General features: G+C 40.1%; 1 protein-coding gene across 1 annotated transcript in view; it reads right to left on the reverse strand.

The window, feature by feature from the left end:
* The window catches only part of pak5 (p21 protein (Cdc42/Rac)-activated kinase 5), a 104998-nt gene that overhangs the window by 69754 nt on the left and 22606 nt on the right, over nucleotides 1–12638 (reverse strand). The gene's annotated exons all lie outside the window — the stretch shown is intronic.

Below are 12638 nucleotides of genomic sequence, written 5' to 3' on the forward strand. Positions count from 1 at the left end.
TCCCACTGATGCCAGCATGTGTGCATATCAACTTTGGTGTCAAGTGCTGCACCACCAGGCGCCTGATCGCTGCCTCTTTCACAGAGAGGAAGACAGATAGTGTGACGGAGGAGATAAGATGGAAGAAAGAGAAAGAAACAGCTGGTCCAGTCAGCCGCTGTGACAGAGTCTGGCCATTTGCCGACGCTGAGGGGACATTCAGCTGTGGCAGCCAGGGACGGGGCCCTGCACTGAGGGCAAACACACACTCACACGAGCAGTGTGAGGCTGTCACAGAGGGAGAGAGAGTGTGTGTTGGTGCACGAGGGATTACACAGTGAACCTCTGCAAGGCTATAGGTCAAATTACTGTAAAGCAATTTAATTTAAAACACTGACCGTGGTTATTTTGAGAAACTAATAAATTCAATTCGATACACTTTATTGTCCCAGTAGGGAAATTTGTGTTGGACTCAGTGCTGCACAGATGCAGCGACCACAGTTACGATAAAAACAGTAATCACACCGTTACATTAGAAACACAACAGTCTAAACAATAACAACATCAGATGCACCATTGCACATAATCCGATTTACACCTAACACAGTATTCAGGGGGTGCCTCATGGGTTGGGGGGACCCAGCTTGCCCCCTGCCACCATGGCAGAGTACCCAGCTGTCCTCCAGACACTCTGAGCCTCCTGCTCTGCCTCACATAGGCATCCAGGACCCAGGACCCAGGGGGGTGTGTGGGCCGGGGAGGACAGCCAGCTGTGGGACTCTGGACGGGGCAAATGCTACAGCCTGGCCTCCCTCGCCTTCCTGGTGCTCTGCTGGAGTACCAGAGGCATGAAACAAAAAAATAAACCTGTAATGACTGCAGGAAATAAACTTAGGCTTAGACTGGGTCTGGTCTATTATGTGACACACCGACAAACAAGATTTGCCACCATCCAAAACTATGTCAAATAAATGTATTAATGAAAAGGAATCAACTGTAAATGTAACGTGCACAAATGTGTGATCAAAGAAATCAAAGTGAACAAAGAAAGTGTGCTAAACAAAAACTGCGGTGACCCACTTACACTCTATCCTAATAAGCACAGGTTAAAACTGATAGTGTCACCGTCCATATCCAGCTGCCACAATCATAAAAGTGATAAATAATTATATCCTGAAACACTAAAAAAATACATGTATCAATACCAAAATATAAAGCATCCTAAATCTTAGTAACCTTACAAAAATTCACTCCTTTCCACATTGATTCATAGCTGCTAAATACCCAAATTGAATGTATTTAATACGAGCATGAAAATGCTGATGCAGAGTACTCATTTTTGGGTTTTTTTGTTATTGTCGTTCTTTAAAAGTCTCTCTCAGAGCGCCTGCTTTGGGTTTGAATCCTCAGTATTCTATAGGTCTCTAGTCTGCCATGTATGCTCATATAAAATGAAATATTCAGTGGCAAACTAAAACCCCTACACACACACACACACACACGCAACAAAAGCCAATATGATGAACTTCAGTCCGCAGAATTTGCATTTTTTGACAGGTTTAAAATGAACCACTTTGAAGATTTAAACGTCAGATTCTCTTTCCGCCACAAATATCAACACAAATGAGCTGTGAAACGTTTGTATGAGATACTCCGGCTAGAAAACGATTTCTTCTGTGACATCAAAACACCTAAAAACTCTGACTAAATCTGGCTTTACAGGGATGAGAGAAGTTTATTTTAAACGGAAAAAAAAAGTTTTACAGTGTTAGATATTCTGTGTTCTAACCAAGCAGACCGTTTCACTATTTTCATAACGTTCATAAATGAGCTACTAACACATTACTTCATTCAAAAGAATAAATTCTATCAAATCTGGAATAAATGGATCGAATTTATGACCCCAATACAAGCAGACTTTTCATGACCCCAGACAGAGTATACAGAGTATCTAAGTGCTTAAGTGTACATATGTACGTGAAAGTAAGTGAGCATATGTGGATATGGAAGTATTATATATTTGTTTTTCCTTTTAACAAAAAAAATGGGGAAAAAAGAAATGAAAGCAGAAGAAAGAAAAGAAATGCAATGATCCTGGAAATTGCACTGTTATACTATATAGAGGCACTGATATAGTTGTTTTTTTGTTAGACATTAAGATTTATTTAGTTAGTTAGTTGTTTGTTTTTTGGGGTTTTTTGGGGTTTTTTTTACTATGTTTTTATACTGTTTTGTATTCATTTTCATGTGATAATTTGTGTTTTTTGGTATGGACCCTGACTCTGGAGTATAGGATTAAATTAAGTCAAATTGAATCGAATCGAATCGAATCGAATCGAATTGACCTAAAGTGAATATACTGTATCTGCACTACACAGGCATTATGTGTATTATGTGTATGCAAAAAATGTGACTAAAATAATAAACATTTTTATCAAAAGACTAAGACTAAATGTAAAATAGCTGCCAAAATTAACAGTGTAACTCCACAGTGGTCTTTTCACAGTGCAGATTAAATTCTCTGACAGTATATTGCAATCTAGTGACATCCTTTTACACAGAAGTCACAGAGTACTGTAGATGGCTGGGCGTGCAGCTTATAATTATTTTTATTATCCGAATCCGGAGGTTCCCTGTGGCTGACCTACTGTATCTAAGAGGGTTTTGATATCAGCCCACTTGCCCACAAAGCTGCTCGAGCTTTATGGGGAAGAGAGAATGTGTTTGATGGTTAAAAGACTTAAGCAGCAGACACACCCCTCCACAAGTACTGCTGGATATAAATACACACACCACCTTCAAGGGTCTTATCCAGGCCGCCTCCCTCTCTCTCTCTCTGCACAACACAAACAAACATGCAGAGGGGTGAAGTCAGAGCTCTGGAGGTGGGCAGCTGCAGACTAAATACAGAAAGAGACAACTAGAATTATGGCAGTTGAGGCTAATTTGGCTATGCTAAGCACCCCGCTCTTTAACAGCATCACTATAGCACCCTCCACATGGTTAATGGGCGGCTACGTCATAACTGTCACAAGACGAATGCTTGTTAGGGAGATAAATGGTCGTTCCTGCAAAGTATTTTAGTGCAAAGTACAGACTGTTGTTTGGCGGCAGCCGCGTAATGTTTAGCAACATCGAAGTCATCTTTTAAACAACGGATTCAAGATGTGATGATGATAGAACCAGAGAGGGTCAGATATACTGTATGTGGGTCATAGCTGGTCACCTTTCTATTTTAAAACCTTGTCATTTGAATAATATGTGGCTGTTATATTTTAACTGGTCCATTTGTGTACTGAACACACAAAACCCAACACTGGTCATCGCTGTTTGTCTGGTTTATGTATTTATTTGGTTGACCAATATTGTTTTTTCAGAGCCGATACTGATACCAATCAATAGTAGTTAATGAGACAGATAACTGATATTTGGAACAGATATTCATTTACAATTAAAATTAAACTCTTTTGGTCAATATGTAGAATTTGAAATCGAGCAACACAAACTTTTGTTTAAATGCATTTAGCAAATGTTTCATAAAAACTGAAATGTTCATCAAATACAGCAAGTTCCTAACAACTTTTTTTTGATAAACTAAAGTGAAAATTTAAATAAAAATGAATAAATAAAAATAGCTCCTTGACGTTTTACAAAGTAAAAGTTCCTCCCATGCTAACACTTTGTTTACGTTTTTTAATTAATTAATTTTACAGGCAACTATTAATATAAAATGTCAATACAGATAATCAGCAAAATGTCGTAAACTGTATTTATCTATTTTAAACTTTGGTTATTTATATAACTCTGGATGATAGGGTGTGGTTGGGCATCTATGTAAATGTCAATCAAGTATTCACATGTCAAATGGTTATATTTTAAAGACATAAATAAAAAAACACTGCTCAGAGAATAGAAGATATCCAGTTCAGACGCTGTCTTCAAGTCTCTCGCTGATCTTTCACTATCGGCTGAAAAGATCAGCTAAAGTTGTTGCTATCTCCTCATGTGGAAACATAATGGATGAATACAGCAGGGAAGGGCGAGGTGGGAGGTGGCGAGAGATCAGAGGAGTTATCTAAATGAGATCTGTGCCGTCCTGAGGACAGAAGAGTGTCTCACTGTCTGTGTGCACACATGTGACCACGTGTGCAGCTGTGTGTCCCTTTAAAAGCACATTAAAGTCAAACTGAAGCGCACTGTCGTTCTATTCACAGAGTTTTATGTGGACCTAACAGTGTTTTAGTATTTCTGCCTCACGAGGATCCATCCGAGACACAACAGAGGGGCTTTCAAATATCATTTGAGAGACTGGGATTTTGTTAAATGGAGAATGGCTGACCAGTGCAGTCCATCCATTTTCTGCCACTTAGCCGGGCCCTGGTCTTCTGCTGGACACTTACTAGATTAGCACAGACATCCTTTTCCCCAGCCACATCCTCCAGCTCCTCCTGAGGCGTTCGCAGGCTAGATTATGTTGAATCTGTTATCCCTCCAGCTTGTTCTGGGTCTGCCTTCAGAATAATAGTGCCTGAAATATCATCACAGGTCCCCCTGTCTCCGTTCAATGCAAAGGAGCAGCACATTCACTCACAGGTATCGAAAACACCATCGCATTTCAGCTGCTTGTTTGCACGTTGTTTGGCTGCTTCATTAACCCTTTGAAACCTGGAGCGAAATCACTTTCTTGTCCTGCTTACAGACACCTTTGAACTCTGAGCAAAATGGTGCAATTTCTTTCAGAAAGTGTTAAGTCACCCTGACTTTTAAAAAAATGTGTGCATCAGTGCTGTTTGTTCAGCTTTGATTTTGTCGTGACTCAGAGAAGACGCAACTTGTGGCAATCGAGGACTAACGGTTTTAAAGTTGCTTATTTGCCTCCATGTGCCACATCCACTGCTGCGGCTCCAACTGCTGGCATGTTGGTAAGTGGGTCACATCATTTGGTCAATCTACAATAACTCCAATTTCTGTTGTTTTTAGAAGTCTGCCATGCACCTGTCCCTTTCATCTGACACAGTATGTCTGCCTCATGTCTCTCCCTCCTGCAACCCGCCGGGGGAAGCGCGCTTCGAACTTTGAAAGCTAAAGGATACTCACTTTGCTTTGAAAATAAAAAAACATTTTCTTTAGTAGCCATAACCCTCAGAAAGATAAATAAATCTCAGGCAGACCCTGAAGGTGCATGACTTTTACATACACTCACACTATTCCAAAGAACAACAAATAATTTAGCTCTGGCCAACACTGACACACAACACAGCTAAAGGCATCTATTTGTAAAAGATTAAGTTTTTCCAGTTCTCCAGTGATGTATTGTATTGCTGAAACCCACCTCCTGGTCGACTTTCCCAACACATTCATTCTGAAATAATCTGCAGGATTTGAGATGCAGAATAATAAACACAACAAAGAACAGAAACAATAAGCTCCACAGTGGACCAAAACGTACAAATATAAAGAAATAAAACAGCAAAAAAGATTTTCTCTCTAAAAGTCAATGCAGCCAGTTGTACACAGTGTGTAGAGTAGTTTATCTTGCCTCAGCACCTGTTGTGAGACTCGCTGTTTGCTGCTGTTGTTAGCTGTTCACACACAGCATGTAAAATAAAACACTGGAGGTCCACCACGCTATACAGCCAAAAAGCAGCAACAGATAAATCCGTGTTTCTATTCTGCACAACAGAACCGTCACACTGATAAAGAAAGAAGGAATCACCATTTCTCAGTCCCGCTATCACCACTATCAAGCACGTGAAGAGAAGGTTCTGCCATATGGTATTAGTTTCAGAGCCCCAGGGCCAACATCTGTATGCAGACAGCGTCCTCATCCAGACTGAAGAGACAAATGCTTCTTCTTCTCCAAACTGAGAGCGGTCTTTTCACAGACTCGCCATTTCAATGAGAAGCAGTCAGACACAAAGAGAATGACTGGCAACGCTGCAGGGCACTCTGTGACTATTTGTTTATTTTAGCATCTGGGGAAGTGTGTGTGTGTGTGTTAGTGTGTGCATGTGTGTGTGTGTGTGTGTGTGTGTGTGTGCACGTATGTATGCATGTGGGTTTTTATGATGATCAGCCATTGATGCCCAGTGAGCCACAACTGTAGTGGATAAATGTCTATAATGTCAAGGGCTGTATAATATAGTACAAAGCTTCAAAGCTTCATTCATAACGACATCTGATTTCTTGAATGCTGCACAGCTCCTTTTTTTTTTTGCATGTCTATTTATTCTGCTTAAACCCAGCATTTCTCCACTATTGCAGATATAAATCAGGCTGGACTAATATTTTTTGGTATCATGCTTTTTGTGGTGGCTGAATCGTTTCCGGCTTCTGTGATTCAAACATTTTCAATAACTGCAGTGTTTTAAAATCTCAAAATCAAAATTTATTGTGAAAAAAAATCTGCTGCTTGGAAAAACACAAAAGGGGGCACACAACTGTATTAACAGGGCGGCCAGCAGCAATCTACAGCACAATAGTTTATTATTTATTCATTTATTACTGCTTATTTATGAATCAATTTATTTAAATGGAGGATTTTGTTCCAGGATTTTTTTTTTTTTTTTAAGGTTTATAGTGTCATAAAACACAATGACAGACATTCAAAGCTTCCTCCAAAAACCCAATAGAAGCTTGAAGCTTCACATTCAGTACAACCATAATAATGTCTATTAAGTACTTTATTATATGTGGAACGTCTCCTTTTATTACCTGCTTGTATGGTGCATTGATACAGTGCAAAAGTTTTCAGCATACTTTGTTATATTTTAGGACGACTGCTGATTTGCATGCGTTCACACTGTTACCAAATATATTTTAATGGTGTTTACAGCAAATAACTGTAACTATCTATAGTTCAATCATCAGAGAAAAGTGACAAACCTTCTAAAGCACTTGCACATTTAACTTTATATCTCTATGTCATTCTTTATTGCAACTGCAACCTTTCTTGACTCTCTGCTCCCAACTCTCCAAAAAATACAACTCAAACCCCCTTCAGTCACCAGGTACCGAGGAACTGATGATTTAAAGGTTAAGACATCGAGGTTAAAACATGCACACTTAAATGATAATATTTTAACAAGTAACAAGTCCCAATGAGACCTTAAAATAAAGTCATTACAATAATGTTGAAACAACTGTTATATGACACCTACAAGAATAAAAAACACTTTTTACCTTAAATTTTACTTTAAGTTTGTATGACAAAGAGCATTCAGAGTAGTTCTACCTCTAGTGAGGGGAACCTGAACTACCAAAGAAGAAGAGATATTGCTGCCATTACATGATATGGAAGATCGGGAGATTGAAAAAAAAAGTAAACATGCACTGGCCAGTTTTTGGGGATCGTAACCTCTTTTTTAATGTATTCCTTAATGCAAGGTAGATTTATTTACTATCTACTAATAAAAATTTGTCCTGCTACATCTTCATCAAAGAAGGAGTTTAGGATTCTCACGTTATGTGTTAGTCTTAATTCAAATCAATAAGTAAATGATGATTCAAGGGATTTTCCTTTAAAATAATACGTAATAAAAGAGTACTGCACATTAACCTTCTGTGACAGATGATGCTTGAACAGTAACCCACAGCCTTCAGGTCCTGACCATTAACAACTCTGCTCTTCCTGCTGGTGGTTTTCTGGGCTAAAAGCATGTTGTGTTCTTTGAAAGCCTCCTCCTTTCCACCCCATTATCTCCACAAGCATGCTAAACCCTCGACTTAATCGTTCATTATTGATAGCTCGGCAAGAGGCCGTCCCTCCCGGTGCTAAGGGGAGATGGTTAAGGCTGGGATGTAAAAGATGTAGGTTAAGGGTTTGTGGAGCCGGCGACTGCTCGGCGCGGCAGCCTTTCACTGCACGGAGCTGCATGAGTCGTGTTTCTGCGTGAGACGTATTGTTGTTCATGAATGTTCTCCAGCTGAAAACTGCTGGGGAAAAGTGAGTTAAAGTCAACGGCCCAGCATGTTTCCTGAATGTTCATGTGTATGTGTGGATAAGGAAGTGTGTGTTTTTGTGTTTTACAGCACTAAAACAAGGCCGAAAAGAACCTTTTTTTTCAGTTGACTATTTGCTGAGAAGGCTGTCACACCTGCTGACAGTGGCACATTTACCATTAGAAATTCTTAATTTCTGAAACAATAACTCCTTGATTTCAGAGAGTGCTGAACACAAGCGTCTCGGTTCAGTGACCAGGTGATTTTGTCGGCTGAGATGACAGCTGATGCTAACATTAGCTTCATGGGTTGGATGAAAACGCCTTCTCGTCTCAAAAGACTGAGGCTAACAGCATGTCCTATGGAGAAGACATGGAAATAAACTAGAATTACCATACTGCAGTTTTACGCCTCCGTACACCCGTCATGTTTCTCTTACAGTTTGCATCGATGTCTGTGAAAACATCGATGCTTCACATACATCTTCCCCCCTGGCAGCACAGAAGATCTATACAGTCAGCACAGTTGATCTTATTAGACATTTGTGGGAAATTTTGTTGTATTTAGCACAAGAATTCCTGCGTTATGGCCACACCCATGTTTTCTGAGGTCACAATGGCCTTGACCTTTGACCTGTGGCCACCAAAATCTAACCAGTTCATCCTTGAGTCCAAAGCGACATTTGTGCCAAATTTTTAAAAAATGCTATGGGGCATCCTTGAGATATCGCAATCATGAGAAAGGGACAGAAGAACGGATGGACGGACTGCAAACATGAAGAGACATAATGCTTCTGGTCTCAGATATTTCCAACACAGATGCATAAAAACACTTTCTTGTGCTGCAGTGTAGAACTAACTAGTCTCAGTATAATAATAAGCAATAAGGGAAAAAACTGACTACCAGACTTGTTTTTCACTCTTAAATAACACTGTTAGCTGGTTCACTTACTTGGACGAGCAGGACAGAGGTCAGATTTAACAGAGAAAAGTCTTTAAAGCAACTCCATGTGTTTGACAGAAGTAATACAGTCGGCTAATGAGTTTGGCTGAGGTTGCCGAAATGTAGGTTAAACTGACAGCGGAGCTAATAAGCCACATACTACACAATTTTGTTTATTTATTTTTTTTAACCCTTTGAGACCTGGAAAAGTTTGCTGGATGTCTTTTAAAAACATAACTTAAAGGCAATGAGCAATGAGAAAAAAATAAATAAAACAAACAAACAAACAAAAAAGAAATAACCTGAAAAAAAATCTTAAAAAATAAAAATAAAACTGTAGAGTAATTATTTAATCATGATAATGATTTAATCATGATCAAGTATTTAATTATGATAATTATGAATATATCTTTTTGGACATTTTTCCTTGGCTTCCTAAAAAATAATTTTCCAAATCTACTAATTTCTTGCAATTTCTCAAAAAATTCGTGCCAAGTCGCTAACTGCCTTTTGCTCCATGTTTTCAGCAGAAAGCAAACCAATTTTTTTTCAGATGTCGAAGGTTTAAATACTTGTTAAGGTGTCGATCCAAGTTTCAAATGGTTAATGTATCCCGTAACCCCACAAAATGTAGCCTAGTAAGCTAATTAAATGTTCCTGGCCTTGGAAGTAGGGCTCGGGTGCTGCTGTAGGTCGTACATTTGTAGCTCCGTGAAGAACAGCCAAACACACTGTTTAATCCTTAGATCTTTCCTTGAAGTTTTGCTCACTCTGCGGCCACATGCACACCGTCTCGACATGTGAGGAAAGCCAGAGCTTGACTGGCCTGCCGTGCGTGGTTACGGTTGCTAGGCTATGATGTGAAAATTGCTATTCCAGGGAGGGGTCTGCTCAATTGATAAGCAAGACATCACCTCATCCAACAGCCGTTTGACAGTTTTTCTGTCGTGTGAAAAAGCAGGGCGGCTTCTGTGAGTGGGACGGGTATATCAGAGGTCATGCCTTAGTAAAAGCCGTGGCAAGGCCCGCCGTTTATGAGCCGGATAACACGGCTCTGACAGCGTATCAATCCCTCACATTTCAGCCAAGGACGCCAAGAAAAACGTCAGCTTTGATGGATGATGCAGACTGGGATTTTCACCATAACAGCAGCGGACGATCCAGTTTACACCACTGCTGCGAGCTCCACTTCCAGTATGACTATTAATCCTCAGAAAGCCACACACATGCAGCGGAGAGGCACCAGTGTGACCTCGTTTTTAAAGAGCAAAAGGTCATGTGACCAGTACTCTTGGACAGAAAGGAGAAGATAAAGAACATGAGTAAACAGGGGGAGTAACGAGGAGATAATGTTGAGCAAGCGGGCCGGTGAATCGGGATATCTTGATATCGGCTCCATGAGTACCAGATATATCTACCACTTCATGTGAAGTGTTACTATAAAAGCTTAAACGAGAATTTCACAATTATTTATCATTAACTTCATCTATCCAAGTTTGGGGTATAGTGTGACATTTAATATATGTTTTATGGTGCTCTGTGTCGCTCTGCCAAACTCCCACAAACTGGTGACATCAGGAGCACAAGAAAACTACGATCTAGTTCAGCTTGTGTTTCTAGTATCCAGGGGGGGCGTGTGCTACATGCATCCAAAAACAAGTCTTCTGTCTTGTCCCGCATTGTAAACAAGCAGCATGTCCACCAGAAAAATGGCATTTTTTATTTTGATTGCAGACAGAGGATGTTAGGATAGTTTTACAGTGTACTGGTCGACTTGGTTACACACCAGATGGAGTCGGTGCGTGTGTTAAAACGTGAAAGCTTATGGTTGGACTACTGGACAAATTGATTTTTGGCTCTGTACATTGCCGGCTCTTTTTTCTTTTGCTTCAGCCTCCGATATGACCGAGAGCCGCAGCTCGCTGTCAGCTGAAAGACGGTGGGGAAATACAGCCTGTGGAAAATTTTACATCAAACTAATTTAAGAGTTTATTTTGCCACCGGAGTTGGCAGTTGTAGGTTTAGCTCCCTGAAAACTCAAACACCAAGTGCATGCACTGAATCATCTCACATGAAGCAATAGGAATAAAAAATAATAATAATATAATGTCTAACCACTAACTGTGCAATAATATCTATGGGATATATTTCTATATATTTACAGTAAAATACTACACACCATCTGTTGGTCATTATTGTAACAGCGGGCTAACCCTCCATGACGGTTTCTGCGAGTTTTGTTCTGTTGTTGGTCGCCGGTTGTTGAGTTAACTGTGGCCGGCAGGATCACAAGAATAAACAGGAATAAATAACCATCAGACTGAGAGGGCAGATGATTGCTGTGTGGGTATTTTTGTCACTGAATGCTGTTTTATTGCCAAAAAAGTGATAGCTTTTGGCTGTGGTGGTAACACACTTCAAGGCACTGAAGTGCATGGCCTCTTTGTTGGTGATAACAGATTAGTGTTCGTAGATTTATGACTTTTTTCTGTTATCAGTATGTTATTTTAGACGCTTTTACTTTTTGTAAACAAAGCCGTGTTTGAGATGCTCCACATGCTGGACAGTTTTCAGGTGCATTTGAGGGTTGAGTGTCAGGAGCTCAGACTCAATGCACCCTTGTACTTTTAGGAATTGCAACAAGGGCTGTGCAAGACGGAAAACTGAGTTTCTCTGTGACAGTACGCACTGAGGACTTTATTACTTTAACTGACTGCATTTACCATCAACACTGATTGGTTTTCAAATTGAAAACACAGTGAAAAGTTATTTGCAACCTCATGCCAAAACAATCAAAAATGTTTCGGCAAGAAGGCATCTGTAAACACGTCTGTATCTGTCTCTCTCTACACCGCAGCGGACCTGCGACCATGGCAACGTAAACAAATCTGGTGAGACCGCTGCACAAATTTCATAAATTAAATGGTTTCATTCTCTCCAAATTAGACGTAATGTTGCTTAATTGTATTGCTGGTTAATTGTAATGGAAAAAACAACACACACACACACACACACACACACACACAATACAGGGAGTTATCTCCACAAAACAGCCCAGTATGAGTCACATCTCCACCATTAGCCCACACATGGGAGAGGAAAGATAAGTCTAACCTACAAACAGAGTAGTGATACTTATAAAACATTCATCAGAACACCACTACAGTCAGCGGACCAATCGTTCGCCTTCCTTCCCTCTCTATCGCTTCCCTCTCTGCTATCCACTCTCTCCGTATGATGCTTACGTCCCACTGCCTCCTCTTCCACCCCACTTGTCTTTAGCTGCAAATGGTAAATGGAAGCTTATACCTGTTGACCTACATTACCACTGTCTTGCTGGGCTTCAACGGAGGAAAGTGCTTCTATCCTATTGAGAGAGCAGTAATGTATAGGAGACGGGAAATAGGCGATTTGAGGGTGGAGGCCGTCCCTCTTGTTAGCGAAATGACCAAAATGCGTGACCCCTTGTTAACCTGCCATCGCTCTCCATCCCCCGGGTCCAGCCTCAGACCGCATCCTTTCCGGACTCAGACCTATAATCAATAAATTATTGACAATTATTCAATTTTTATGAAGCGTTTCTATTTTGACTGACATATCATTTGTAGGTTTAGCTCCCTGAAAACTCAAACACCAAGCACATGGGTTGAATCATCTCACATGAAGCAATACGAATAAAAAGAAAATACATAATATAATGTCTTATCACTTACTGTGCAATAATATTTATGGGATATATTTCTATATATTTACAGTAATTATACTACACACCATCT

This window comes from Plectropomus leopardus, chromosome 16 (assembly GCF_008729295.1).
Source record: "Plectropomus leopardus isolate mb chromosome 16, YSFRI_Pleo_2.0, whole genome shotgun sequence".
Taxonomy (NCBI): Eukaryota; Metazoa; Chordata; class Actinopteri; order Perciformes; family Serranidae; genus Plectropomus; species Plectropomus leopardus.